General features: G+C 38.6%; 1 protein-coding gene across 3 annotated transcripts in view; it reads right to left on the bottom strand.

Annotated features, from left to right (window-relative positions):
- RASGRP3 (RAS guanyl releasing protein 3) overlaps window positions 1-24621 on the bottom strand; it is a 59652-nt gene extending 35031 nt beyond the window's left edge. For 2 of the 3 annotated variants that reach the window (XM_027682102.1, XM_027682100.1), the window contains exon 1: window positions 12882-12992. The gene's annotated coding sequence lies outside the window, so the exon portion shown is untranslated. Of the gene's footprint in view, window positions 1-12881; window positions 12993-24454 lie in introns of those variants that run through there. The other variant, XM_027682101.1, reaches the window with a different exon arrangement.
- Window positions 24622-26118: the final 1497 nt, after the last annotated feature.

Here is a 26118-nt window from a genome sequence, read left to right as displayed (position 1 = left end):
TGCACACAATTACTTTGAGCAGATGGCTTTCCTTAGTACTCTTGTGCAGTGTAATTGCATTTTTTGTTCAACATTTTGAAAGTCTTGAGATGGTGCTATTGTGGACTGTCTTGACAGATAACTTAAAACAAAAGTGTAGGCTGTGAGCTCCTGTGACAGATGTGGTCAAGTGTAATACGTTAGTTTTTAGAAGAAGCAGGATACCCTGCCAGCAAACTTGTGGTCTTGTGCAAAAACACCAAATGGTGTGAACAGGGTGGGCAGCATGAAGCCAAGTTTTAAATGTTGTCTTCTGTCCTTAGTAAAACCAAAAGACATCATTATTACTACTGGAGACTACTAAGGGGAGGTCCACACCTACAAGCTACAGCAGTTTAACTAATATGAAAATGTCAAGCCAGTACAAATCCCTGTGTGGGCACTCTTACATGGATTTCAAGCAAGTTATATTGGTTACAGATTCAAGCTAACCCAATAATTTGGTTTTAAATAGGCTTAAATTTGACATACAGAGTAATATTTATTTAGTAAAATGAAATTTGAACAGCTTTTTAGCAAGGCCAAAGTAAATGTACATGTAGCATTTTCCCCATTAATTAAAAGTGAGCTATTTTCCTTCTACTTAGGGACAATAAATAGAGCCACACACAAACAGTCCAACTGTGACACAGAGGCACCTCTATGAGCCTCAGTTTATTCACAAACTTTCCAGAGGCTTGCACACAGGAGACTCATATTCTTTACAAGATTAGGACATTCTTGGGGCTTTAAGTCAGACCTCCCCTCATCTCCCCCTCCTCGGAGCCTACACAACACTCCACTGAATGTTTGCATTAAACAACTTCCACTTGGCTGCTGGAGGAGTGCTAAATGTGAGCAGCTGAACAGGGAAATCAGATCAGTAGCAGTATGCAGAAAAAAAAGCTGAGAAGAAATCAAGAGTCTCATGAGAAGATTTAAGGGTAATTTCCCTTGCTATAATTTTTCTGTCATAATCTTATGTCCAGGGCAGGCTCTTCAGGACAGAGTTCATCTGCTACCTTGTAGATGTAGAGGAGGCTCTTGTGGTAAGACCCTTTCTTATGATTAGTCTCCACACATATCAGTTAGTAATTACCATAATAAGAATCCCAGCTGGAACACGTAAGTGCTGCATCTTTGCCTACATAAGTGCAATCAAGACACGTGTTTGGGCCCAAGTCAACACAGGTCTTAAATTGCCTACTGCATGGTTCCTGAAGTTTATTCTCTCCCAGGAATCACATATTTCCTGTAGCTGGTCAGTACCAGTTTATTTATCAACGTACAAACAATCTGTTTCTGGAAAACTCTGAGCAAGTGACATACATGATCAGGTTTCTCCAGTGTCTGACACATGGTGAAGCTGTGCTAGGTAGGAGAGGGCAGTGACACTGGGCTATAAGGCAGCCTAATGCCGCCACTTCTGTCCCAGTCCATGACCTCAACATCACATGCAGCTGGCTGCAGGATAGCACATCTGGCTTCCGATGATTGTCATGTGGAGCAAGGACACAGAACAAGGGAGAGATTGTGGCACTGCTCCGTGAAGTAAGGGAGGTGAGGGGGCAGGAGAGGAATGAAAATTAAATATATGAGTATTGGACTCATCTGATGTGACTTCCCGGTATTCATTTACCTTTTCTACACACTATCAGATAGTAGTTATACAATAAACCACAGCAAATGTCTGCACCCTACTGCTTAGATTCACTCTTTTTCAGGATCAAAGGAGAACTTCAGAAGACGCTAAACAGAGTGGGACGTCAGCAAAAAGGACTGGACAGGGGGATGGTTAAACATACATTGCTGGTGGATGACTAAAGCCAATCCTCTTACTAACAGACACTGCACAGGGGAAATCAGTGACTCTATAGCTCTATAGACTCCACAGGGTAAAGTTTTACTTATTCCATTTCATTTGCCAACCAAAAGCCAGTGTAAGCACTGTAAAACTTAATTCTTTGACAATTAACATAAATATTTAGTTACTGATTTTTGTACTGGGAAAGAGTACAGGCGAAACTTCACTCCAGACACCTGTCCTTCTCCCTTGCTATTGCTGCAGGTTACACCGAGTCCCTTTAGTGAGACACTAAGCAGTGCAGGAGGTCAGGGTCAATAGTCAGCAGTTTCTCTCTGCTGCTCCTTCCTTCTCACTCTTGTCCTATGCTCCAGCATGGGTCCTTTATGGGCCACAATCCCTTCAGAACTGTACCTGCTCTGGCATGAACTCACCAATGGCCACGGTCTCTTCAGGGAAGTACCTGCTCTGTCACAGAGCACCTCCCTGTCCTCTGACCTCATTATTCCCTATGTTCTTTCCTCTTCCTCTCCATTCCCTTGCTCTCTCTGTGTTCCCTCCCCCTCAGAATTTTCTACCTTTTCTTCTATATGTTTTTACAGAGGTGCCACCAACTCAGCTGATGGGCTCAGCCATGCTGGGTCCCTTGCAAAGACAGCTGGAAGTGGCTGTGTCCAACACAGGGCAGCACCTGGCCTCCTCCTTCAGAGGCATACCTGCAGCTCCCCTGCTGCCAAAACCTTGCTATTTACATCCAATATAGCCTCTAAGGGGTGAGTATTTGTGCCTTACCACAAAAGTATTCAAGTTACAAATTCTCAAAATGTATTTTACTATGCTTAATTTTGAAGGACGGCTCCACTGAGCTAAATATTTACTTTCAGGTCATCATGGGTCACCCAATTAACATAGAAGGGTATTTTAAACTATTTCAGGCCCTAAACATCTAAACATGTTCTGCGGGGACAGATGTTTAATGAATAGGGCTGTGAGTAAGAAACCAAGTGATTATACAGATCCACTCATATGGGCCACCAAGCTGTTAGCTCAGAGCCATATAATGTCTTGTATAAGTTCATTAATTAGCATGTGGGGTACAATACATGCTGACCTAACATAAAAGAGAAGCTTACAGAAATCATGAGGAATGCCAATGGACAGTCACATGACCAAATACTTTCAGGAATCATCAAGTCACTTGATTAAGGCTTGAGCTGCTTAGATAGCATTTTGTTTAGCATTCTTTCTGTGAAACATAACCAGGATGATTTCAGAGACAACAGGAAAAAATCCTCCCCAGGTTTCCTCACTTATAACCCCCCCTAAAATAATAGGTAGCTTTGATAACTGGATTTGTAAAAACAACAAAGGTTTCATTCTCAGGTTAAAAGGGAAAGCTAAGGAAGACTTTAGTTTGTTTTCAAAAGAAGGAAAACTTACAGTGATACTTCTCAGTGGATTTGTCACAAAAATTGTTTTGCTCTTCCCAGTAAAGGAAAAATGAAATTACAAATATGCAGCATTTGATTAATGTGCATGACACCAGGGGATGCAGCTCTTCTGAGAATCTTTGCCCCTCAGATTTATTAGAGATCTCCAGCACCAAAGTGTAACCCATTGGGAGAGGACAGCAACAGCAGTAAGAGTCCACATGGTCTAACTCAATGTAAGGCCTGTAAGCCTTCAGAGAAACTCTTGGCAAAACATAATTAATTTTTATTCTATTCGTAGACTTGTATATAGCATCTTGCAAGAGTAAGTTTGCTTTGTCAATCTCATCAAGTCAGGGGAAAAAAACAGTTTATCAGCATGTATTCTTGACTGGTTACACTGTTACATACTTTTAGTGAGGCTGGACCATCCCAAGAAAAAATGGGGGTTTTAGTTATTTTAAAAAACGTATGGGGAAATAATAAACCCTTTACTTATGAAAGACAAAACCCCTGTATATTTATTACTATATATCTGTTATGAAATATTTTAATATTTTATTATTATTTACATTAGTCAGCTATATTCTCTTAAAGACAAGCTAGAAAAATCACATTTACTTATTAATTAGATTACTAAAAAATCCCAGGCCCTATTCACCTAGACCTTCTGATATGTTCATCTTGGAGATCTGCCTTTTCCCACACAAAGTTCATTTCATCTTATTTGTAACTAAGCCAAAATTTTTCTATACTAGCATAATCCCTGGTTACCGACTTCTTTGAAACTGTTGAATATTCCAAGAGTTATGACAATTTTAAAAGTCAGCACTGTTTTCAGTTTCACACCACTTTTCGATCAATTTTAAGGCAAAGAAGAAACATAAGAGCATGTAACTTGTATCAGAATTCAGTAAGTTTGATATCAAATTATCAGTCTGACAAACCCATAGCTTCCAAATTGATTTTCCCTCAGAAGCAGCTTTTTCACTCATTCTGTAATTTCCAATTATTCCTTACTGTAGACTATCTACTCATGGTACAGTACCTTCTAAGTCCACACTGGCAGACAGCCACGCTGCAAACATCTTGCCACCTTTTATAATTATGCCACAGGAACGCAGACACCTGTGGAGCTTCTCAACCCCATCAAGCTCTATGGGTTTGTGCTGGTCACCCAAACAGTAGAGATTATAGCTAAGTGTCTGAAAAAGCAATATGTTAAAACATACTCTTTCATTGGTCATCTCTGCAGCTGTGTTGTATCAAGGTAAGACAGAATCATTATCTGCAGTCACAGAAACCAGGAGGGAGAATTCAACACCTCCTACTTACCTGCTATTTCCAGCATTGATGACCATATCTGATTTCTCACTCTGATTTCTGACTTTCCCCAAACTGAGGAACAACTGCAGTTACTTTACATCTACCAAAAGGAAGGCTATTACATTTTGAAAAGGGGAGGTTAAGTGCCTGTTTATTTTTTTCTTCTTTAGTGCTGTTAGCCCATATATTACATCACATCTCTCCCAGTGAATTCACAACCTATACCTATCCCATGTGAGGAGAGGCCTCTCTGTGTAGTGAAAGCAGTTTTTCAGCTGACTTTTCCTCCTGTGACTACAATCAAAACATAGGTTGGCTTCAGAAATATCTCGACCACACATTTACAGCCTGGGAAGTACTTATCAGTGCAGTAAATTGAAGGCAGCAACTGGCAAAACAATAAAGGCAGGAAGAGGTTTTCAGAGACTTAAGTAATGGGAAGCTGGATGTCTGAGATGGAGCAAGACAGAGTTAAAAGGACAGAGGGGCAGGACAGAGCTTTGGCTCCTTTTTCCCATTTGGCTGTTATGGTGCATTTCTAATCAGATAATTCTTTGTTTTCCCTTTGATGAACGTAGAAAATGTTTCACATGTAACTGCTATTTCCCTGCAGACCTGTCAATAGGTCCCAGACAAGGAGGGAGGCTGGACCAGTTGCTAATGGCCAGTAACCCTTCTCAATCCCTGGTGGCAGCTGCCCATTCATTTGAGAGCAGTTGTTCTTTAAAGAGAGATTGCAAATTGAAATGATATGCTAGAAAACATTGACAGACATGCATGACAGTAGACAGACTTGCTGTGTGATCCTAGGAGCTCATGCTAGTTGCTGTCTTCTGCACACTCACATGAATTATGCCTGCCTTGTGTGATGCTATGGTTTTGCAGCTGCAGAAGTCACCAACGACACACGACTCACAGGCAAGCTGGTGTGCCAAAAGGCTGGTGGACTGAAAACACAGCCTGGAGATCAGGAGAGACCCAGTATCTTTCTTTATAAAATTCTGTCAGCAGATGCTGGACATCAAAATACATGGGCAGTTTCTTACCTGTATTTATTTTTTATGAGTTTCCCTTGGGAAGATATGGGTGAAACAATGGCAGTGTCAGATTTCTTAATGATGCAAAGAGAGTAGTTTAAATACAATCATACAGTGTTTCCTAGGCCAGTTCAGAGTTTTTTGAAATATTAAGCCTCCAACAGAGAAGGACAGGAAAGAGATTATTTGTTGGTTTTAATGTGTTTGACTGGATTTTGTACTTTTTTTCAGAGGTAACAAAGCAACCATCAGTGAGCTGACTGAACCTTGTTTGCTTACTAAGCAGTCTACTAAGAAACGCATACTGGTTAGTACGACCATAAGAAGACACAGCAAACTTCTAAAACTGTTTATGGTACAAAAAGTCTACAGAGTACCGGATACGACAACAGTGTCACCACGGTTCCTATATTCCTATATCCAAGCTTCTGGAACAGACTGGCTTTTATTAGTAACCACACACCTTCCTAACAATAAGACAGTTTGTAGCCAACAAGTTAAATGCCTTCTTTAAAAGGAGAGTAACGTAAGAAGGTGCTATATATAAAAATACACAGAACAGCATGACAACTTGAAAAAGGGGAAGGAGCAGTGTAAAAAAATTTTCAAAGAAAAAAAGAGGAAAAGCATCTTACAGTTCCTGCTTTAATAAGTAATACATCAAACAAGTAACTTTGATCTTTATTTTGCTAATATTATTTTGGGAGTTACATATTTATTGTATGAAAGAATATTTAACACAGGCTTGCAGCTACACAAATATTCCACTTCCACAACCACAGAACACATTGCTACGATAGGACTTCAGAAGAACAAACCTTACCAAAACCCGTAGGTTAAGTTTGCAATGCTCATGTCTTAAGATACAATACTAATTCTCTAAAGCTCGTGTATGCCAAAGATTCAGCATTATTTGAAAAGCAACAAGAGCAGCTGCTGTGGCTGCAACAGCTGAGAATCACATACTCCACCAAGTGCACTTCTGGCTGTGTAGATAAAACCTTTTCAGTCATTGGTAGTATAATGCCTTTGCAGTGGCCAGTTCAGGCCACCCCAAGCAACTTGAAAGACACTTATTAAATTCATCCAAACCTGTTTGTTTTGTATTTATAGAGGAAACTCATAACTATTTACTCTTTAGCATATATTTATCAAATCTAAGGAGCTCATCAGAATTTCTTGAAGGATCTGCTAAACTCCAATAATTGTTAAAAAATTAACAATGTGGCTATGTAGTAAAGCTAATATGAAGTGAAAAATGTGGTCAAGTAAGAAGAGGTAATTAAAGGGTGTAAGATGTTGGGAAGATCTTGATTTAAAAGCTGACATAGAGGCTTAGGAACTTGTTTTCCCTGCCCCAGTATTTAGCACTGAAAGACTGACTACAGTCAAGTTTTCAAAGCAGCTCCATCCTTTTCAAGCTTACTTACAGGAGCAAATTATATTTCTATAAGCACTAGTATGTCAGATAACCATGCTTAGGTCAAAGTTTACCCCAATTTTCTATTCAATACAGTTAAATCAGCGCAAGAATTCCAAAAGGAGCAAGTTTTGAAGCACAGACAGGAAGTAAATTGCAAAAGAGCTTTTCCTTAAGATACATTAATCTGAAAACCACTTCTCTTATTTTAGTTCTGCAGTCCTGGCTCCCTTTTACTTCTAGGGCCTGACTCCATCAGAATGATTCTCAGCCTAACCTTTCACTTCCACCTTATCACTTTAGAAGGTGACTGCCTAGAGCTTGTAACCTCTTCCTGGATTTTCAATATTGAAGTCCAAGTCAGCAACATCAAGAAGCTCCCTGTTTAGGTCAGTCCTAAATTCTTTTGTGATCTGTACACACGAAACTCCTCTATCCATGTTAAGCATCCTTTAGTCACATCTGGCATGTCAAGCCTGTACTAGATAGGTGCAGCCGTGATGCCCAAGCTCTTTTCCCAAGACCTCTGAACACTCCTTAAAGCTATGAGAGATACAGAATCAACTCTTCCAATTAATGGAAGGATTTCAAATCTTCCATTATCTTGGCTGAAACTACAGAACAGAATTACCATCCTCAGAACACCAATGTTACATGAAATAGTGAAGTTTCTTTGATCTGCATGGAGAAAGCAAGCAAAAGCATGACTATAATCTAAGGGGAAGAGCACTCACTCAAGAAGAGGGGGAAAAAAAAGTGAAGTCTAGTTCCTGCCACCGTGCCTACCTAAGATAAAAATACATGGACAGTCATAAGGGCAGGGCCTGGAAACCAAGAGGTTTAGGAAGGGTGGCAGCTGTTCCAGGAAGTATGTGTTCATGAATTTGGTAAAGTAGAACATGAGTAAGCAAGCTAAAGTAGGCAAGACATCTTTGGCAGAGGAGATTATTTTTAGTCTCTTAAGGAAGCTATTTTATGAACAGTGTGATAAGGCTGGAATGTAATGGCTATTCTGATTTGGATGACAAAAATCGCTATATATCCAGAGAGTAAGTTGGCTCCAGCCCTAATTCAGCAAAGATTTTCTGATGAAATTTTCTCCACTGGTAATCAATAGTGTATTTGCATAAACTGATTTTTTTACTCCCCACTAGCAACACCAGAAATTTCCAAACCAGCTCTGGGTTCAAATACTGGGTCACTGCAAAACAAACAGAACTTACCAACTCGTGCTACAACAACCAGCACCAAGATTGGGAGAGCCTAAGCGAAATACTGGTTATGAATGGAAGTCTACCTGTAATAATGCTATTTCAGATTAAGGAAATTCAATTTAGTGAGACCAGAGTTTAAGCTGGAGAAATGTTACATGTTTTTAAAGAACATGAACAAGAATACAGCATCACAACAAAGAATATATGCATGGTCACGTGTCAAAGGCAGCTTTATCAACATGTTTAGCAAGCATGCAGATACACCCTATATAAGTCATCTTCAATCTCTTTGATGATATCGTGTATGACTCACTTAAATTCTACCCTCTAAGACTGATTTCTACATTGAAAACCATCAACCTGCTTCAGGCATGGGGAACAAAATACGCTTCAAAAATGATGGAAAATCCTTGTTCATCTCGGGTATCCTGCTCCTGAACACGCTGCACTCCGGTCTCTCTCACACAAGCCCACTGCTGCTTTGAGTGCAACAGGTTTCCATAGAAGGGATTGAAAAGAGAGGCAGTTTTAACAGCAGTGGAAGGTGTTGTATATGGAAATATATTGGTATATATAACACTTTATATATATATGTCTATATATATATAAGCTACTGTATATTAAACTTGGTATGACTTTTGTCATAGTCCAAAGTAGACATACTGCTGAATCACTAATATTAAATTTGTGTTAATTTAAGATGATACAGTTATTTTCTGTTTGTGGGAACTAAATATATAGAGTATCTGAACAAGAATAGCACAGTTTCACTAATTTTCCATATATGATTATGCCTGGCAGGTTTTTGAGGTGCTGAAGCCTTCTGCCCTAGCCTGAGAAACTCCAAATCATTAGTAAAGAACATATGCATAAATCACAGGTGGGGGAGTACTCTGTAGAGAGAGTTAAACCATTTCACCTATTTGAATGTGGTCAAGGGGAGAAGTTATTCAGAGAAGTGAGACAGCAGACGGCCACCAAAACAACCAGAGTAGTTCTCAGGGGTAATTGTGTTTTCTGCTGAGCTGTAAACATCACTCCTGTGGGTATTTCCACACTCCCACATTTTGATCCTGACCTCGTACACACTCAGAGGTTAGCTGAATTTTCTGATGGGACCTCTCATGAATTCAGCTCAATGGATAGCTATGTGTTTGTGGGATTAGTCTTTGTATTTGAACCAGCCTCACAAAATCTGTTTTGTTGATATTGCCAGTCTTGTAGCTGATATTTGTTTACCATCATTACAAGAGAAAAGTTCTCCCTTGTCGCAATATCTCTAATCTGGTGGTCAGGTGGTTTTTAGGTATGTTATACTTATAAGCAAACATATTAATGAAAAAGTACTACTGCACTGGCTATTCACATTGAATAGAAAAAACACAGACAAAATCAACGAAGAGCAAAACCCAGAAGACCTGAGAATTTATTTCAGACTTCTTATTCAAACACTCAGGTATAAAACATTGCTATTCCTGACTTATAACAATGGGCCAACATGAAAACATGTTTGTCAAATTGAGCAGTGAAAAGTGAATATACCATAAATGTGTTAACAGAAAACATTCAGTGCAACTTGTTTAGAGTACCTGTACGAATGTACTGTAGCCAGGCCTGGACAGCTTAGGAAAAAAAGAAAACCACAAAAGTACCCTTACAGTATTTTAAAAGTAGTTTCCTCTCTTTATTCAGGAACATCCTGGGAGTGGCTCCTCTGGATAATGGCATTTTCAACCAGAGAAACGGGCTAGCAAAACTGCAGCTACTTTTCAGCTAGATGTTTTGATATCGAGCAGAAATATACCCATTCAGAGAACTGTAAGGCTGCCCTGATCCTTTCCTCAGAGTAAAGGAAAAAGATTTAACAGGAACCTTACAATGCTGTCAGTGATATGGATATATATTGAGCTTCTGGAGAGGCACAGCAATGGTCACACTGTTACTCAATCCCCTCTACCATGTAATAAAAAAAATTCCAGGATGAACACTTTCTGTTACGTACTGGACTTCCTACAGACTCATCAACGGGAAAGTCAAGGGCAGAGCACTTCCCTGAATAAAACATGCTAAAATTTGATTATTGTGCTTCATGCCTATGCAGACCTGCCTGAACTTACATGAACATAATGGGGGTGTATATTCAAAAATGTGCTGAGCATGTGTTTTTATGAGATAAGGATATTGTAAAATAATATAAAAGAGTGTTCGTACAGAGGCTGTGTCTTCTGCTCAAATGCAAAATCAGTGTGTGTGCCCCAGTAGTGTTCTATGACTGGTACTATAGTAACAGATGTTGCAGTTGGAATTAATGAGAAAATCCAAAAAGTGAGGAGAGCCTGAAGACTGTAATGCACTCATTTCTCAAAGTACACTGTGTGTTTAACAGAGTATCCCTACCAAAACAGGTTGGCAATAAGGATTGAAACAATTGCACCCTTGAAAATCTTGTAATGTTGATCAAGTTTTCTTTATTTTATGGACAGAGGATTTAAAAGTCTAGTCATGAGCCTTGAATTTCATTCAAAATTAGATACAGTAATGACAACTGGAAGCCGTAAATAAAGCAGAGTTGTTTATCTTACACTTTGCAGATTCAAGAGATGAGTTTTTCTCCTTGATTGTAAGTGACCTTAATAATCAACAGTACAGAGGCACAAAACTAAGCTCTCCCATCACATTTCTTTGAGACAATTCAGTTACCACTGTGACAATGTGTTTTCAGACATTATTACCTGAAGACAAGCTCAGCACTGCAGTTATCTAATGTTTACTGTGTAATCACCACTTTGCCCCTTAAATACCACACTTAATTCCCACAGCTGCCTGAGAACAAAATCAGCTGCACAAGAGGTACATATGAGCTAGCTCATAATCCAGGTGGTGCAGAACCATATGGCTTTACATCAGCCTTTTGCACCAACACTGGCACAGCAGTTGTGCCAGAGACAGGGAAGAAGAAGTTACAGCAGGAATAGATTGAGCTCACATCTCTTTTCTGGTGGATTTGTGGTTTATCTTAGTTTCAAAGCACGTTCCTTCAACAGTTCTTTTCATCTGACTGGACTGTTTGTTTAACTGAGAACACTCATTACAAATGCAAAGTACAATGTCTGGAAACAAGCACACTGTGGCATAGTCTTACTCAAAATGCCGAATGCCTACTATTCTGAAAAAAACCAAACTTACTCTGGGATCAGAATAAAAAGCAACAGTGGACCAGTTATTCTCCCTGCCCCACATGGAATGGAGATGCGGATAGGCCGGAGGGGCCCTACTGCAGCCGAGGTTCCCAGGGGACTAGGGGCTCCCGAGAACAAAGCCAAGCACCTCAGGACCCGGTGGCCTGCTCCATTCATGATGTTGCATGGTATCTGTGTGGGAAGGCTGCAGTGTAACCATAACTTATAGTACTTCAGTTCTTGGTTCGAAGGTAGTCTACCCTTGGAGACACAAACAGGCAGGAAGCCAGGTAGACTTCCAATTTTGTGATAATTGAAACTGTTGACATTTTCCTATAAAATTTCCAATTAACTGACAAAGCCATAAACTACAGTTTAAAAGAAAAATTGAAGTTTTCAGAGAAAAATAAAGTTTCCCTTTCTTATGTGAGAAGTCTTTGAATAAAGTTTATTCTCCCCACCTTTAAAGGAGGGACTGCATGCAACCTGTCAGTGTTTATGCTTGGACCTTCCTCAACAGGACTCTGCTGCTCTCTACCTCTGTCCTGCTTCCTTCCCCCTGCATCCCTCAGTCTCATCACATATCAAGATCCATCACTCCTTCATTTGTTTGCATTCTTCATAAGTCTTCATCCAAAAAACCCTAATTCATCTCTATGTAAATAATTGATCAAAAGTTCCTTTTGATGTATCCCATACTCTAATTTTAAAAGAAAATTTCAGACTGTAACAGTCAAAAATTATCAGACAGGGAAATCAATCATTCATGAAACAAAACCAAAAAAATGCAAGTATCCAAAAATAAATTTAATTAAGAACTTGGAGATATGTAGGAGACTCCATCCCTGTTTTTAGGGAGGATTTTTTTTCAATCTTCACAATCTAATTAATCATGACCACCCAAAATGACTCAATAATATCTTAATAAGTGCATCTTCACTGTCTTCCTGTATTTCTCTGCTTCTACCTTTTTCTTTCCAAAAAAATCTCTGCATTCACCCTCAAAAAGTAGCCAGTCACAACCCACTTTGTTCAGATTGATCACACTATTTTGAGGGAGTACCTCTGTCAATTCCTTACATGCATACTTTTAAGCCAAACACTGAAATTGCTCTATACTCAAGTTGTATCGCTACCTACCGAGAAAGGAAAATACAGTCATCATAAACAGCCACCTCACTCCGTCATCTGAGTAAATAAGCACCATTTTCCCTACCTGGCTAGTATAAGGAAAAAACACTGTACCTGCCTTGTTCCAGCAAGAGCAAAAACAATGCTGTTGTTAATCATAGATCAGAAAAATATAGGCATTCTGATCATGAATGACTGCTTATCAATGAAGTTTCGAAAATATGCCTCACCCTTAAGTGTTTTTACAAAAGGTCTAGGATGAAAATAGGAAAGCAGTGGCAGTTTAGGAAAAAAAAAATCAAAACCAGGGAAAATCACTTACTGTGCTTGGTTCTGCAGAGGTATTCAACGCAAACATCACCCTTCCTTGTCCAGCTGCCAAGTGCTAAAGCATGAAATGAGCAGCTGTTTCCTTCAAGCTGGGGCTGTGTGTCTTAACTAGTCACATGCCCCTCCTGATAAATCTCACTGCCGTGCCAGGAGGTTAGAATCTGAAGATCATTATTCCCTCTATTAGAAAATCCTTTTCATAACAGCAGCCTTTGCTAAAGCATTTGACTGGAACATGGTACTATGTGCTCCAAAACTTCTGGGTGTTTGTTAGTGTCTTTTTGGTTTGGGGTTTTTTTTGGTTTTTTTTTAGCCGACTAACACCAAATGTAGATAAGCCTTAAATGACAGTAGGGGCAGCACAAACGGAAAGTTAAACACATCCCTGTTGATTACTTCAGGTTTGTTTTTGACTTCACATTTTGCTGTGTTTAAATATAGGAGTTTAAACCTAAAAATCCTAAAACCTCGAGAGCAAGACAATTTAAAATACTGTGGCATTCGTAGCGTCTTTAAGACCAGACTATTCCACAGATCATGAAAAATATGTGAACAATCCCACTTTGGGGGATTAGTTGTACTTCCTTAAGGGGCAACATTGCTACCTTTCGTGTTTGGACAGTAGAGTGATGAATACCTTATCACTACTGGAGATCATTTTAATTTTCTTATCTAGCATTTCTGCAGCATGGGGCAGACATTGTATAGTCAGAACATGATAGACCCTTTGAGATGGGACTATTAGTCTAAACAGAGAGAGCAAAATGGGAAACAAAAGCATTCTTATCCCCATGTTCCCAGATGTAGGGCAAATGAAGGAGAAACACTGAAGTCAAGAAAGGAACGGATTTTGATGGAATTTTCCAGGGTCATACATTACTGAAATTCAGCTGAGGCTCAATGCCTAATTCCCTTTAGCTTGGTCACATATTTAAAGATATATAGATATTTAAGAACAAAGGCATGCAGTCTATGGGATTTTGAGGGTAAGGTGCAAAACAATTTTCTGAATTTCTTAAATTCCCATCCCACATATAGGATATACTGTGCTGAAAGTCTAGCAGTACTTTAAATTGGGACGACTGACAGGACACAGGCAATTGTCATACCTCAGTATAGGATGTAGTAATGGTATTTTATTGTTTGGTAAGCAATCCAGATCTTGCAAGACTGCGCAGTTTGGGTTACAAAGGGGATTATAGGGTATTTTTCTGAAATACAAAGTGACCCATAGTTAGTGCTGCAACTGAGATTTGAACAAATTTAAGGAATTGCTCAGAGCCAGGTGCCTGTTGCTAAAATTGTTAAAATATAATATCATATCTAGGTGGCACATTTGTCAGAATCTGATGAAAGCCTGCAAATCCCTAAAGATGAGGGCTGCAGCAACAAAGGGTAACTCAGGTTGCTTCCTTTGACCTTAAACCAGCTCTTCATATTATATAAACTGGCACATGCTTACAAAACCATGCAGCCACCAGCGCTGCCAGCGTAGCCTGGGGCAGGGAAGAAGCCCTCGTGCTAATTACCCATGGCTGCTTTTGCAGACTTCTCCTGTTTCTCAGTACTCCGGGAAAGCAAGTTTTCATAGGACAAACTTCCCATGTTAAATGGGCTCTCACAACCCAGCCAGGCATGGATGTTGGAAGGTCTTGTTGGCATTCTGAGAGGTGAAGGGGCCCCAAGTGCCATGGCCAGACCCACAGTGGCCCCAGCAGTCCCCAGGTCCCCATTGCAGCTGCCTCAGTACCTTGGGGCCCTGAGGTGGGGGCTCCTGCTTGAGGGGTTTGAGCTTAGCACAGCCTCCATTCTGTGTGGGTAAGTGGGTCAGTACAGAGGGAGGAGGAACGCCTGGGAAATAGCAGATGTTTGCTGCCGGTGTGCAGGTCCGTTCTGTCATGGTGCACAATCTGCTGGGCAAGATATCAACAAGCTGCTCCTCATGGCTGTCCTGGGAAGCTCCAAAGAGGATGTCACAGGCCGTGGGGTGCTGTGACCAAGGGGCCTGCTGAGGGGGCTTTAAAAGTGGAGGTTGTAAAAACTATGAATTTAAAAATGAGAAATAAACCCATGAGGAATGAGTTCATTTAAGTTTAGGTCACTAGAGGGAAGGTATTTCCAAAGAGAGACTGAGAGCTGCCCTGGCAGAACTGAGTTGGAAGCTCAAGCAGCCCCTGGGCACAGATGGCTGCTCACAGAACTGGGTATAAACACCCAGCCTTGCTTAGAGGAAGGAGAAGGCACTTACTGCAGTTTAGAGCATTGCCAATTGATCAAATGAGTTATCTTTCATAAATGCCATTTCATTTCCCCTAAAAGTAATTGAGATCAAGGGTAACAGAACTTTATATGCGGCTTTAAAATTATTTCTAAATTTCTTTACAAACTTTGTTAGAAAATGACTCCCTTCTGATACTGAAGAAAACATGATTGAAATGTGTTCCATAACAATCTACCAGTCCACAAATACAATTTCTATTAATTCATCCATTTTTCTGATAACGCAACATCAACTGCACTCTTTTACATTTATCAGGACCCTTTAATAAAATTGATTAAATACCAGTAGTACCTGGGCCATTTGAAATAGCACACAGTACAATGTCATCAGTCCGCACTGAATAGCTATCTTGTTTTTATTTGGTAGTTATGCTCCACACAGGAACATAATTTGCTGATAATGACTGAATGACAATATTCCGCAAACAACTTGGGATACACTCCCTAAAGAGAAAAGGAGCCTTTGTACTTTCTGAAATGAGTAGACAAATAAATTATTTTTCATGGCTCAGTAAAAAATGCCATAAACTGATTGCGGTTTATGTGGGAAAAAGTTTATCTCTCCTCATGCTAGACAGACAGTTTTAAGCCATCATGAAACAGAACAGAGAAATAATTTGGATATAAGTCCTGAAAATGAAGGTCTCAAAAGTTTTGTGGTGTGGGTTTTTTTCTTTTGTTTTGGTTTGGTTTGGTTTTGGTTTTGTTGATGTTGTCTTTTCCTTATTTGAAGAAATATCAACATACAAAATAAGATAAGGTAGTTAATGCAGACGTAATGAATTAAATGTTGTGTTCTTATACCTATCAGATGGCATCTTCTGTATGACAAAAGCTTTGCTGTTTGATGCACAATAGTATATTGCCTTCTTTTTCTGTGGAGAAAAAAAATGAAGACTGGATTGAAAAGGGTACGTTTTTTTCTATGTGGCCATTAATGCCTCAAATGCAAACTAAGAAATGAATCTATATTTTTCTCAGACATGCTGGGAAAAATACTGAAAAGGAACAACAAAAAATTAGTATAGTTAGCAATGAATTGTGGTAGGGATATGTGCATGTAAGATTAAATTTTTAATGTCAAATATTATGGGTAGCTTTTAGAAAAGTTTCAAGGACTAAAGAATGGAACAGTTGCCTATTTTGGTTTAGGTTGAGATCAAGAAGTTTTTTGCTTTTATCGATGTTGGATAAATGGATCCAGACACTTGTTATCATAGGAGAGGCTTTATTTTGTGGCTTCTTTTTAACTGTTGTTTCTCTTTTTTTTTTTTAGTCATACTATGTCATGCTTATCTGTCATTTAATTAACTGTAGGTGTATTCGTTTATAAATTGATCACTTATAGAGAGCTCATCTCAACATCAATGCTTTGATATTGTGCAGATTTTTGGGCTATGGAGTTATTTTCGGCATATGGCAGTTATGGATGGCTGTTCTGTGGGTTGCCTGAAAATGTCTTTTTTCTGTTAACATATTCTTCTGGAGTTTATGTAACAGGAGATAAGACTCTCAGGGGACAAAAATATCAGGTTATACTTACTGCAAGTCTGTAGTACATTTTTTCCTGTATGGCTGCATTGCAGTTTGACTTCAGCCTTTTAGAATATATGGAACCCGTAACTAACAGACAAACTGCCTGGTTTGCTGGTCTACCTCACAGCCCCAGATATTATATAGCCTTCATTATCAGCACAAGTGAATGAAAGCAGATCATGGAAGCCTTCACGAGACAGGATGTTTTATAAATACCTTAGTGCAATTAAAAGGACTGCTATAAATAGTCCAACAGCTCGTATACAAAGCTGCCAGCTAAAGGACATATAGGGGCATATAAGATAGGAAATTTTGCTGAAAATACTGCATGTAAGACTTTCAACCTTACATTGCATTAAATCAGTTTTAAACATCCATAGGCTATGTTACATCCTTTGCAATGTAAGTCAATCCCAAGTTCTTCAATATAATGCTCTAGGGGGCACAGGAGTACTGCAAATGCACAGTGTACCTCCTCTTTCATAGTTAAGGGTACACCCTTAAGTGTTATAGTTAAGAAAGCAAGAGCTAAGATAAGTTATCAAATTAGGGCATCCCTAGGTATGACCCTTGAAATCAGCCCTTCCTTTATATCAGCAATTATGCGCCATAGGTGGAGCCTATGTATTCATAGAGAAGCTGGAAATTTATAGTTTCTTCCTGATATCAACATTTGTAAGAAATTTTAATTATTAAAATTGTTACTGTTATTGTAAGACTACACTGATTTTTGTTTCCAGCTCTCTTTACTTGCTTTTTGTTTCACCTTGAAGTACGGAGGTGGACTGACAAATACAAGTTATTCCACACTGCGAATGCTAAAGAGTAGTGGCATCTCCTTTACTAAGGCATAGGGTTAAATTGTGCCATGCAGTCAAAGCAGGTGCTAAGGATCTCTCCTGAGGCAGTAACAATATACTCATGATTGTTTAAAAAAACTCCAGAAAACCAGAGACAAAAGCCATTCACTGTCTATTACCAAGTAGATTGAGTAGCTATATTCCACAGGGTGGATATGCTTATTTCAGAAACAGAGCTTGAAGAGCATGTTCCTGTGAGTCTAGACCTAGATGCAGTATCACCAGTAAGCACAAAACCAAATCTCTCATAAAGTCTGTTTTTTCCAATACTGTCTTGATTGGTCTGAAGTTGAAGATTTCTAAACAGAAATGAGCATTTAGAAGAGATTTGTTTCCTACCTTTCTCCAGCCACCCTCATTGTGAGTGACGTGCTGATCAAGGAGAGGGTATTGCTGCAATGATAAATGTACAGCGGCTCTCAGTTTTTGTTCTCTTTTCTGCATCTGGTAAGTTTGAACTAATCAAATGGTAATTCCTTTACCATTTAAAAATCTCCAGGAAGTATGTGTTTTTCCACTGTTGGTGCAAATATGTACAAGTGACCAAGGGGTATGACATCAGCGTTTTTTTCAGAGCTCTTCATTACACCTTCTCTCAGACATTAAGTGAAATGATAGTTGCACAGAAAGTTTTTGTCAGTGAACATATGTTTTATAATGGATTGATTTCTGTTTTACAGAAAGTACCTAGATTTCTGTATTTTACTCCTCTCTCTTGTAAGTTCAACTGCTTTCAGTTTGTCTTATAGAAATCATCTCTGATTATGATTTTCACTCAAAACAAAGAGAATGCTATTCTGCCAATTTTGCATTACACATAAATAGTGAAAAATGTTTTTTCCATTTTGTTAATTTTCATGAACATGTTGCCACCACTGACATCACAGTGGTTCTTAGTTCCGCGAGTCTTTTCTCAGTGAGGCAGCACAAGCTGATACTGAGTATCTGAGCATCAGTCTTTCTGCTGTGCCTTTTACAGCCGGACGTGCCTATCTCGTATTGGCCTTTTTAGCCACCAGTGCGCTTGTAACAAACGTGGGTAGCCCTCCCCAAATCTTCGTTCGGGAAGCCTAGCCATGATGAGTATCAGCCTGAAGCAATACATTCCACATTGCAGCTTAACATAGTCCATTTGCATTGAAATTACAGGAGTGAAAACAATGGAGTCAAGTAAAAGACGCAGAGAAGAGCAAAAAACCAAGCCCGTTTCCTTCCTCTCCCTAGGAAAAAATGAAATTTTTTTTAACAGTTTCCATCAAAATATTAAAAATTAATGCACTGCTCCCTTGTAGGGAGCACTTTAGGCTTGTATTTGCTCTCTAGAATGAAGCACAGATCACAAACGCCTAACCTCATAGAACTGTCAGGCAGGATCTCCACTAAGTCTGATACACAAAATGTTTATCAGTTTGACTGTGTTATCAAGCAGACTGTCTGAAATCTGATGCATTGCATGCAAAGGTCCCAGGATTCGTGCTTCCAAGCTTACTGTGAGATGAGTGAATTTGGATCCATCTGTGCTCTCTGTACTCTATGAAGTACCCAGCCCAAAGATGAGTGAGAAGCTATTGCTCTATGCTTATTAGTTGTGAGGAGATTTGCTTATTATAGTCAGAACACTTAATATTTTTGTATGACAGAGCCCCTTGGGGCCAAGGTCTCTATATATAACTGCTGGATTTATTACTCTTGTTTGAATCTGGGCCTTTCTCTGTTGTTAGTTCCAGTTTCATGTCTCTTAATGGTATGAGGACATTATCCTGCTTTTTTATCTTATTTCTGGTTTCAATTATTGCTTAAGACAATTACCTTCTTACTCTAGTAGTATAGATGTGAATGAATAGAACTATAATAGAATGATGTGCTGGAAATAAAGGCTGTGCTGCAGTATAAAACCACAGCATCATATGAAGGCAGTATGAAGGTTCCTTGTTTTGAGAGAGAAAGAAGAGACTGGGAGGAATGTCAAGCAGTTTGGAAGAATTCAACATTGATCTGCTCACTTTCCTCTTCCCATTTCTGAAATTACAAAGAATATTTTGTAGTTCAGTTGAGGTTGAATGCTATTTCAGTTTTCCCTTTAGTAATGAGCCAGCTGATCTTTGAAGATTTATCTTTGTCTCCAGCCTCCCAAGATAATTGTGCTACAGTAATAATCCAAAATAACACTAAAGTACCATGCTGGAAAAATAAAGTGTGTTAGAATATAAAAGATTCTAAGAATACTGAGCTGTCTAAACAGAGATGTTGTACACATTAATTTTTGTGATCTCTAACTCAAGGGACCTACAGCTTCAAAATGTAAACGTCATCAATCAATTAGTGAGACAATGCCACACCTGTTAGCTTGACTTTAAACTCCTCCCCTCAGTCTCCCCAGCTGAGTTATTGGGCATATGGTTGAACCACGCTGCTCGAGCAGACTGCCCACAACACTTTGTATCACAGTATAGCTGCTCTGGCTGTTTACCACATTTGTGCTGTCTTGAACACATGGCATAACTTCATTGCAATATTGGCAACAGGCTGGCCACTTTGCATTTTCATTCTCTGGGAGATGTGTGGTCCTGCACTACAGAACTGTTACAGCAGGGTTGTGTTCTGCGTTGTGCAGGTGCTTGAGTTCACACAGTCTCTTTGGGTGCCATTGTGATAAACGGGTCTGCAACCATTACTAAATGGGTGGTTGGGAAGGATCCTTTCAGATCCAGTGTAGAAATGAGAACCAATTGCTGCAGTAAGTTTACAGAAGAGCTGAGTACTGAATCTACCTCTATGTGAGATACAGTGTTTGCCATTTTCCCCTTCTATGGTAAGCTGGGACAGGCTTCTCCTTCCCCTGGGGTACCACTCTGCTTCTCAGGAAATACTATACTAAGTAACAAGGAGATTACCAACCCTGAAACTCAGTGTAAATAGGAAGAAGATAAAGTAAAAAGTGCTTCTCACAGCCAACATGACTTTCTGTGCTAACCCAAGACATGAAGTTCTGTAGCCACTACATGGTAACTGACAAGGTGGACTTCTACTCCAAGACACTCTTGTTCTCCCGCTTTGTTTTTCAGTATGACTGTATGTTGTAGGTATTCTTCAATAGCACTGTTCTGCTGCTATGTGTTCATGCAATATAAACCCACTGTAACTGATCCTTGTAAAGGAGAACCCAGGTCAAGTCTCCCACTTTTTCTCTTGTCTGTTGTTCAAATAGTAAGTCTTTTTAAACTGTCTGAACTCCCATCAACTGATGATAAGAGATTTGACAAATTAATTTTTGCTGTATGTCTCCATTTGGTTAACATATCTGTGTTTCATCTGCTTCTGAACAACAGCTCCTTATTTTGTACCACAGTTTGCACATGGTTTTTGGGAAATGAGAAAACTGAAGGCAAAAAATATAACTGCACTTTTCCAAAAAGATTGATTTTAAAGCAGCTTTTTTTATTCATCCTTGCTTACACAACAGTACTCTTCTAGTCCACTAGAAGAGTAGGAAAGAAACCAAAATAAAGCTAATGGCTTTTTCTGATAGCACATAGACTTTTGGGAGAAACAGTCCATCTTCCACACACACATTGACCTTCACCCTTTTGCAGTAAGTTGGTTCAAAGCCTGTAACACCTAATTCCCATTTGAGGTAAGGAATTTGTGTCAACTTGAACAATTCTCACTTGTTGTGGATCGCTACTCACGTGTGCAGAACATCATGATCTTCCCCTTAAACTTTGATCTTGAACATAATGCATCCATGTTGTTCTGCTGTAAGCAGACAAGCTTTTGAGTTTTGGATAAGAGGAACAGTAGAATTAACATGCTGTGTTTGAAGTCAGACTAGATGATCTAATCACTCTGCCAGGCTTTAAATTTTGTCAGCCTGTTGAAATAATTTTGCTTGAAATCAATGGGTCTACTCATATGCTTAAATTTAAGCACCTGCATAAACACTTGCAAGAGTCAGTATGTTATTCAGCACATAGTTATGAGCTGGGTGTTTTAGACATTATCAAAGAAACGATGTTTCAGCACTAACATTTCTGTTGTGTTGAGCAGCCGCTTCTCTTCGCAAAACTATTTTGATGCTGTCCAATATTGAATGTTGATTTCTTAATGTGTTTTAACTGGGTTTCTTTTTATGTTCCCTCTCCCCTAATTCAGCTCTTTAGTGAGACAACTGTAGACTGTACTTGCACCCCAAACAGACATACTTCTAAATCTCTGCTCTTTTTTTCCAGTAATGTTAGTGGACCTGACTGTGACTTGGAGCACAAAGCTTCCTTGTAAGAGCATCTGGTAAAGTGGAATAGGGACTTAGGGAGAAATTAAGATACTTACACTGGAGCAATTGCATGAGGAATAATAAATCTTACTAAACCTGAGCCAGCTTTTCATGAAAGCATGGCATGGCTTGTCACCCAAAGTGCATTATTTTTTAAGTCATGTGATTTTTCTTTAAGTCAGTCAGCTTTCCTGGAACCAGAAACCCACGCTGTTCACATAGTAGCAACAGTTGACTGAGGTATTTATTTGACAACCCTAGACTTCTTTATATCACCTGGCAAAATGATGTCAGGTTAGGAAGCCTGTGAACCACAACTTCCTTCTGGTATATCGAATTCTCGTATTTAATTTTTAGCTTGGAGCTTTAATAATTGCAACCCTGTTAGTACTTGTGAACACTCAAAAGCATTTATATAGAAATAATCTCCTGTGGAGTAGTTAGGCCCTAGCAGGTGGTAAGATTTTATAAGATGTAGGGGTGTAAATTTCATTCTAAGGCCTTCTGAAATCAACAGGACAAAACTCTCAGTTTGCAAACTTTGATCTCATGAACATGTGAACTCTTGCAGTTTAGAAACAAGTCATTTTATATGTATGTTTATTAATAGTATTAATTAGGTATTTATTGAGTACTACCTATAGTATCTTTTCCACAGGAAATGTTAAAGTGCATTAATACATTTTTAAATCATCTCTTCCTGTATAATCACATAACTGGCTGATTTGTAAATGATCTTCTCCTTATAGCTAAGGAATGGTCTCTGTTTTGCTACATTCATGCAGTGATACTAAGCTTTAAAATAATGTGGTGAGTGCTGCTGACCTGAATAAATCTGAATGTTACAGTGTGTACTGTTGAGTTGTACTGCAGTTGCTGTGCAACTGACATCTCATGGAATGATTGTATTTATTTAACACAAGAAATTGAAATGCTTCTTTGCTTGGGTGAATACTGATCTGCAGATTTGCCTCCATTCCTTCACTCCAGCCTATGAGTTTTACAAAAGCTCATCTAGTAAAATGGTGGTTACACAGTTTAATTTAAATTTTTAAGTTAAAAGACTTTTTGTTTTCTTGTTTGTGCTCAGTCTTTGTGCAGGGGAATCAGTTACTGAAATTGAAAGCAAGGAATGTTACCTATATGAGAGCATGCTATGCTAATTACTGAAATTGAAGTCTGAAGAGCTTTCTCTTGCAAATACCTGTACAAGCTTCTAGTTTTACTACCATTATTGCTGTTTAATTCTTCACAAGAACAGGCTTATAATCCCCTAGAATTGAGAATCACTGCAAATATTTGAGTATTTCGAAATCAGACAAAGAAAGGCCTGATCCTTTTCATGGGCATGGACTAACATCTGCTTCATTGGAATTGCTGCTTGGCACCTCCCTGGATCAGATTTTCAGCTGACTGCTGCTGTTTACATTTGTCCTATCGCAGCTTTTCACCTACATGGGTGACATCCTGCCTTGCTATCGTCACAATAGCAGACTCTAAACATAATAGCATCCTATGGGGATAGAGTAGAATAACAACACATCACACTTCCTTTTTACTCACCAGCAACTTTTTACCATAAACCACTAATACTAAACAACAGCTGAATAACAAATGAATAATCTGAGTGGCATATACTTAGGGGTAATGTGTTAACACAAATGAGACTAATACAAAGGTTATTCTCATAGATCATTCAAAGATAGAATTTCCATGATGAATCCTGAATCTAGTATACTACAGATTCTATTCTCTTGCCTTCAAATCACAACAGCATTTCCTTTGTTAGAAGTGCAAAGGACATGTTGGAAATCGAAGAAATCAAACACAATTTTTCCCTTTTAAAAGTCTGTCTTGATGATAACTCAGTGAATTAATATCGTCTCTATACACTGATCTGTGTTAAAATGGAGCTTTTTACACATGCAGTCATGATAGTATAACTCTGTACATTATCTGAAAACAAGCAGATTAAAAATTTCCACTCTCATTCTATTGTCAGTTTAAATTAGACCTCAAAATGGCAAGACGTCATATTGCAATGCAAAAACCAATAATATATATGGGTATCCGTGTATAGTATATTTTTATGTATATGCATGCACACACACACAAATTACCTGCCATAATAAATTCTAACATTATAGAAACTTTCATGTGCTTTAATTCTGGCTAAATTCCTACCTTCAAATGTACCTCATAAAACTAAATTATTCCATTATAGATTATATACATAAATATATATTCTCTCTCACTCTCTCTGTTTCTAAATCTTTAACCTAAGGCAGTGTTGACTTCATGTTTTCCTTCAGGGCATATATTTACCATCAACATTTCTCTAGTACTTAATCACAGATTATAAGATGAATATGACGTAAGTGAGGAAAACAGCAAAGTTATGTTATGGATATATGACAAAAGCTTCTTTTTCTTAAGAAAATTTTGAGGAATCTGTAACTGAATTCAGATTTCTTTATCTAAAAATCAGATGTCCTACCAAACTTTTGTCTAAAAGTCAGATGCCATTCCTTCTCCAAAGCCCATTCTTTTTTCATTTACCAGATGGAAAAGACCTGGAGCATGCAGCAAGAAGAAACACCAGAAGGAGACACTTACCTTAGTTTGATAGGTATCCAACTTTCAGCACACTCCTTTTTTGAAAGGGTTCTTCTCACAGTGTTGAAATGCTGAGGTTATTTGCTGCCCAACAGTGTCCTGTACCTGACTCTCATGCTCAGCAGCCCTGGCAGGGCCCTGAAGAGAGAAGCAGGACTGTGCTCTGTTCACTCTCAGCAGCTTCACTGAGGCTGGGGCTCTTTTGAGCTCAATTAGTTCTAGATTGTTTGGCTAAATGGCAACCACACTTCCTTCTATTCTTTCCCAACTTAGTTTTCCTGCCTCCAGTGGTGCTTTTTCCTTTCTTTGGACTATAAATAGGGCTGCCACAACACAGTCTATAGCAGTAAGGAAGGCAGGAAATGCATTTAAACAAAGGAAAGATCTTAGGATTTTTTGCCCTTCCCCACTAATATAAGTAAAAGAATTTAGAAAGATTGCTCTGCAGACACAGTTCTCTTCTCATGACGAAAACACTTTTTCAAAAACATGCTAGGATGTCATCTTTTGTACTCTACAAAAAATGAGGAGACAGGGTAGCAATAGGCTTTAGTGTCTTGAGTAATTATTACTTCCTTTAAGTATTCAATTTTGATTAAATGTTTGAAACTGGTGAGTTGGACCAAAGATATTCTTTGGCTTAGAAAAGAGGACAAAGGTGGCTAGCATGTTTTAAGAAGACAAAATATGTCTTATAGGAGGTGCAAATCTCTCATGCTTAAGAATGATATTTAAAGTCTATGAATCATCATTTCATCTGAGTACTTTCTTCCTTAGTGAAACTTACCCTGCAGACTGGCAGTGTTTAAGCAAACTAAGTATGTTTACATTCAGGGAAATAGGATTGTCATGCATGTATTCCATGAGCATGGCTGTGCAGCTATAGCTCTTCAATAGCAACTACACCAAAATCCTCAAATAGGTTTTATGAATTAATTTGAGAAAAAAATTAATTATTTTGATTTTTTTAATCAGAACTTTCCGATTTAATTTTTTTCAGCTTAGTAGTTTTAAAAATGCATATCAAGCCTCCAAGGTTCTGTCAAGCTTGAAAAAAGAAATTAACCATTTTCACATTATACTCAGTCAAGAAGAGAATATAGTATGATACTTACTTGCTTCTCTTTTTTTCTCTTTGCCCTCTCCCTACGTTTTCCACTGTCTGAGGTACATGCCTTTCCTTCACTTTATACAGATTAGGTAAATTGTTGTAAAAAAACCTTTCTGCTGGTCTTTATAATGGTAGTTTCATGATAGAATAGCGGTGTGCTTACTGAAGACTCTAATGTATGGTTTGGGATTGGTGATTATTTTAGTAGGAAGATAGAGGCTTCAAAGATAGATGTTGCTCTGTGGACAAATAATTTTTCTTCTGTTTGAGATTTGTATGTGAATTATACACATAAGGGGTCATGCTGAAAGTGATGAGAGTTAAGGACCTGTGGCATTTAAGGAATCTGGAGAACATTAAACCTTTTGTTTCAGTCATATTATCTAGGAAATTATTCTGATTGTTAGCTAGTATAGTGTTTTATGTACGAATTAGAAAATCTATGTTAAAGTTTGGTACACTATGTGATGTCAGAGCACATATATAAAAGTCAAGAGCATCTTCAGGAAAGTGCCTGCCTTATTGAGAACTTTGCAAAGACCCTGTCTGACAT

Source organism: Neopelma chrysocephalum, unplaced genomic scaffold, assembly GCF_003984885.1.
Source record: "Neopelma chrysocephalum unplaced genomic scaffold, ASM398488v2 Primary Assembly neopelma1_61c, whole genome shotgun sequence".
NCBI classification, from domain to species: Eukaryota; Metazoa; Chordata; class Aves; order Passeriformes; family Pipridae; genus Neopelma; species Neopelma chrysocephalum.
This window is presented reverse-complemented; position numbering and strand designations above follow the sequence as displayed.